Genomic DNA, 5,654 nt, shown 5'->3' with positions numbered 1-5,654 from the left:
TGGAGTTTTCTCAGATTCTACCAGAGTGATCTCTAAATCTGCAAACTTTTCAACTAGCTTTGACTTTTCAGGGTCAAGCTTATCATCAAATCTAACATGAATTGATTCCTCCACAATTTTGGTTTCTGTGTTGTATACTCTGTAGCCTTTAGAGCGTTCTGAGTATCCTAACATAATACCTTTCTGTGCTTTGGAATCAAACTTGTTCAGATGTTCTTTAGTATTTAATATAAAGCAAATGCATCCAAAAGGATGAAAATATGAAATGTTGGGTTTTCTTCCCTTACACAGTTCATAGGGAGTCTTATCCAGAATAGGTCTAATAGAGATTCTATTCTGAATGTAACACGCTGTATTTACAGCTTCTGCCCAAAAGTGCTTTGCTACATTTGTTTCATTGATCATGGTTCTGGCCATTTCTTGGAGTGTCCTATTCTTCCTCTCTACAACTCCATTTTGTTGTGGAGTTCTAGGGCAGGAGAAATCATGGGATATTCCATTAGAATCAAATAGTTCTTCAAAATCTTTATTTTCAAATTCTCCACCATGATCACTTCTGACTCTAACAATTTTAGAGTCAAATTCTTTTTGCACTTTAGAACAGAAACTGGTGAATACAGAGTGAGACTCACTCTTGTGCTTTAGGAATTTTACCCATGTCCAGCGGCTGTAATCATCAACGATTACAAGTCCATACTTCTTTCCATTGACTGATGCTGTTTTCACAGGACCAAATAAGTCAATGTGAAGAAGCTCCAGAGGCTTGGAGGTAGAAACAACATTTTTCTTTTTAAAAGATGTTTTTGAAAACTTTCCTTTCTGACAAGCTTCACACAGAGCATCTGAAGAAAACTTCAGTTTAGGTAAGCCTCTGACTAACTCAAGTTTAGTTAGCTGAGAAAGTTTTCTCATGCTAATGTGGCCTAAGCGTCTATGCCATACCCATTGCTCTTCGTGAACTGACATTAAACATTTAACATTTTGATCTTTTAAATCAGAAAGATTTATTTTGTAAATGTTGTTTTTCCTCTTGCCTGTGAAAAGGACAGAGCCATCGTTCTGATTAATGGCTTTACACGTTTTTTGATTAAAGATTACATCATAACCGTTATCACTTAATTGACTTATGGATAACAAGTTATGCATTAATCCTTCTACATAAAGAACATCAGATATAGAGGGAAGAGTACCATTACCAATAGTTCCGGAGCCTCTGATCCTTCCTTTCTGATCTCCTCCGAAGCCTACGAAGCCAGCGTCTTTAAGTTCCAGGCTTTGGAACATAGACTTTCTTCCCGTCATATGTCGCGAGCATCCAGAGTCCAGGTACCATGACTGGTGTCTGAACTTTGCTGCATAGGATATCTGCAACATAGATAATCTTATCTTTCGGTACCCAGAATCTCTTGGGTCCTTTAGATTAGTTTTCCCAGAGTTTCTTACAACTTTGGGTCTTCTAGCATTCTTAAATTTTGTTCTTGTGTGTGTGTAATGATATGAAAAAGGAGATTTAAGCTGGTTACTGGTAGAAGTTTTATCAGAATCAGAATCATACCCAATTCCCCTTTTATTATTCTGACTTACTCCATAAATCATGGATGCCATAATACTCCTATTTATTCCACTCTTCAGAAACTTCTGAAAGGCTTCTTCATATTTATAAATAATTTCATTTGAAGTTTGTGGTGCTTGAGACAACGCTTCTTCTAATTTTAAGCTTTTTGTTTTAGCTCCATCTCTTTCTAACGTTAAAGATTTGATTGTATCTTCATGTGCTAGAATTGTTGTCTCAAGTTCACTACATTCTTCAGATTTTGCTTTAAGAAGGCCTTTAATGCTTTTAACTTTTTGTTTTAATTTCTGAAGAGAGGTAAGAGTTTCTGATAAACATGATTCTAAGTCAGATCTAGAAAGTTCAGAAAATACCTCTTCAGATTCTTCATCTGAGCTGCTGGATGTGGTAGCCATAAATGCTACGTTGGCTTGTTCATCAGAGTCAGATTCTGATGATCCTGATTCACTATCGTCCCAGGTGGCCATTAATCCCTTCTTTGTTCTGAAGGCATTTTTCTTGAAGCTTTCTTTCTTAGAGTTATCTTTCTTCAGCTTGGGGCATTCATTTCTATAATGACCTGTTTCTTTACATTCAAAACAGGTAATATCTTTATTAGGTTTACCTTTTGAAGTTGACTCTGATCTATCCCCTCTGGGTCTTGATCTTCTGAAGTTGTTGTTCCTTCTTTTCCAGAGTTGCTTAACTCTTCTGGTTAGTAAGGACAGTTCTTCCTCATCATCAGAGTCTTCAGGTTCAGAGTCGTCAGTATCTGCAGTTTCTGCCTGGAGAGCTTTGGTTCTGTCTGACTTCCGTCTTTCAGGTCTGGACTTCAGCGCCACTGACTTGTTCCTTTTCTGAGGCTCATCCTCCTCTAGTTCTATCTCATGGCTTCTGAGAGAACTAACAAGTTCTTCAAGGCTGATATTGTTCAGATCCTTTGATAACTTCAGAGCAGTAACCATTGGTCTCCATTTCTTTGGCAGACTTCTGACTATCTTCTTAACATGATCTGCAGTCGTGTATCCTTTGTCTAGCACTTTAAGACCTGCAATAAGAGTTTGGAATCTGGAAAACATAGCTTCTATAGCTTCGTCATCTTCCATCTTGAAGGCTTCATATTTCTGGATCAACGCCAGAGCCTTCGTCTCCTTGACTTGGGAGTTTCCTTCATGGGTCATCTTCAGAGAGTCAAGTATATCTTTAGCCGTCTCTCTGTTGGTGATCTTTTCGTATTCGTTGTATGATATAGCATTTAGAAGTATTGTTCTGGCCTTGTGATGATTTTTGAACTCACGTTTCTGATCTTCTGACATTTTGCTTCTGGGAACTTCAGCTCCATTTAAGGTTGGAGGTTTGTATCCATCTGTGACAATGTCCCAGAGGTCAGCATCATAACCAAGAAAGAAACTTTCGATTCTATCTTTCCAGTAATCAAACTTTTCTCCATCAAAAACAGGAGGCTTGGCATTGTAAGAATCTTTTTCATTTGAGTGGGCCATTTGTTTTTCTCGCACTGGATCTCTCTACACGGTTAAGTGTTTGATTTGAAAATCAATAACAGAGCCGGAGCTCTGATACCAATTGAAGGTGAGAAAAACAAGAAAGGGGGGGTTTGAATTGTTTGAAAAATAAGCGCTTTTGCAAAATGAAATCACACAATGATTTTATACTGGTTCGCTTATAACACAAAGCTACTCCAGTCCACCCGGCCAAGGTGATTTCGCCTTCAACAAGGACTTAATCCACTAATCTTGAAAGATTACAAACAACCCCTAAGAGAGAAGAAAATCTCTTAGTCCTCTCAAGTCTACAGACTACAAAGAGTCACTTGAGGAAATCAAATAAAAATAAGATACAAGATGTGTAATCTAGAATGCTTCTAAGAAAGCAAATATTACAAACTTAAGAACAATTTTTCACTTGATAAGCAAAAGCTTAGTGAAAATCTTTGAAGAACAAAGATGTTTTTCTTGAGCGTGATATGATTTCAGTATAGTTTTGGCTAGTGATTTCTCCGTGTTTTCTGAATGAGATTTCTTCTCTATTTATAGGAGTTGAAGTAGAGTTGAAGTAGCGTTGAATCTGTTGGATATTTAGATGTAGTTACGCCATTCCATTAATAGCTTCTGCAGTAGACTTTTTCACTTAGAAGTGACTACTTACCACAATTAGTATCTTCTCTCTTGGAAGTGGAGATTAACGTCTCTTTCTAATTGAGGAAATCCATTTGCAGAACTTTAACTTGGCTTAAACGTTACTTCATCATGATTAACAATTCTGATTAGAGTCTTTGTGTATCTGGAGAAACTGGCTTCTGATGTTATCTCTTGAGAGTTCAGAAATCGCTGATAACTTCAGAATTTACAGAAGGCATTTGTTCAGAGTCAGAGCTTCTAGACTTTACTTCATGTTCAGATGCTTCTGATACTTGCAGTTTTGTCCAGAGTCAGAGCTTCTTGAATGAGATTCCTTTTTAGATGCTTCTGATACTTGAGATTTTGCATCTGATCTTGTTTTGCATCTGATGACATCATCAGATTTGTTTCTTCTTTCTTTAGAACCCTGCACACTTAGAAACTTTTCGTTAGGGTACCACTTTTGGTTTCATCCTTTGTTATCATCAAAATCATGGAATCTATTGTAGAACTATTTTTGTTCTTACAGAAAGTTCATGAGAGGAATTATCCTACGCATGATCTAGAACTTGCAGCTGTTGTATTTGTGTTGAAAATGTGGAGGCATTATCTGTATGGTTCCAGATTCGAAGTGTTCAGTGATCACAAGAGTCTGAAGTATCTGTTTGATCAGAAAGAGTTAAATATGAGGCAGAGAAGGTGGTTAGAATTACTGAAGGATTTTGACTTTGAATTGAGTTATCATCCCGGTAAGGCTAATGTAGTTGCAGATGCGCTGAGTAGAAAGTCTCTACATATGTCTATGATGATGGTTCGGGAGCTTGAGTTAATTGAACAGTTCCGTGATATGAGTTTGAGTTGTGAAGTTTCCGCTGATAGTGTAAAGTTGGGTATGCTGAAGTTGACTAGTGGAATTCTGGAAGATATTCGGAATGGTCAGCAAGTTGATGTCGCTCTAGTTGATCATATTACTATGGTTAACCAGGGTAATGGTGGTAATTTTGAGATTGATGAGAATGGCATCCTGCGATTTAAAGGTAGAGTTTGTGTTCCTGAGGTGTCTGAATTGAAAAAGAGTATTCTTGAAGAGGGCCATAGGAGTGGATTGAGCATCCATCCAGGTGCAACTAAAATGTATCAAGATTTGAAGAAGTTGTTTTGGTGGGCTGGTATGAAAAGGGATGTTGCTAAGTTTGTGTATGCCTGTTTGACTTGTCAGAAGTCAAAGATTGAACATCAGAAACCGACAGGTATGATGCAACCTTTGAAGATTCCTGAATGGAAGTGGGATAGCATTTCCATGGATTTTGTGACGGGATTGCCGAGGACGGTGAAAGGTAATGATTCTATTTGGGTGATTGTGGATCGATTGACTAAGTCGGCGCATTTCTTGCCGATGAAGATTAATCACTCTTTAGAGAAGTTGGCAGAGTTGTATATTGAGGAGATAGTGAGGCTGCATGGTATTCCATCCAGTATTGTGTCTGATAGAGATCCCAGATTTACTTCTAGATTTTGGGAAAGTTTGCAGAAAGCGTTGGGAACTAAGTTGAGGTTGAGTTCAGCTTATCATCCCCAGACTGATGGTCAGACCGAAAGGACTATCCAATCCTTGGAGGATTTGTTGAGAGCTTGTGTGTTGGAGCAGAGTGGTTCTTGGGATAGTTATTTGCCGTTGGTGGAGTTTACTTATAATAATAGTTTTCATGCTAGTATCGGTATGGCTCCATATGAAGCATTGTATGGTAGGAGGTGTAGAACTCCATTGTGTTGGTATGAATCAGGTGAGAGTGTTGTACTCGGACCTGAGATTGTGCAGCAGACGACTGAAAAGGTTAAGATGATTCAGGAGAAAATGAAGATTTCTCAGAGTCGTCAGAAGAGTTATCATGATAACAGGAGAAAGGCACTTGAGTTCCAAGAGGGAGATCATGTGTTCTTGAGAGTTACTCCGACGACAGGCG

The sequence above is a fragment of the Lathyrus oleraceus genome, chromosome 7 (assembly GCF_024323335.1).
Source record: "Lathyrus oleraceus cultivar Zhongwan6 chromosome 7, CAAS_Psat_ZW6_1.0, whole genome shotgun sequence".
NCBI lineage: Eukaryota > Viridiplantae > Streptophyta > Magnoliopsida > Fabales > Fabaceae > Lathyrus > Lathyrus oleraceus.
This window is presented reverse-complemented; position numbering follows the sequence as displayed.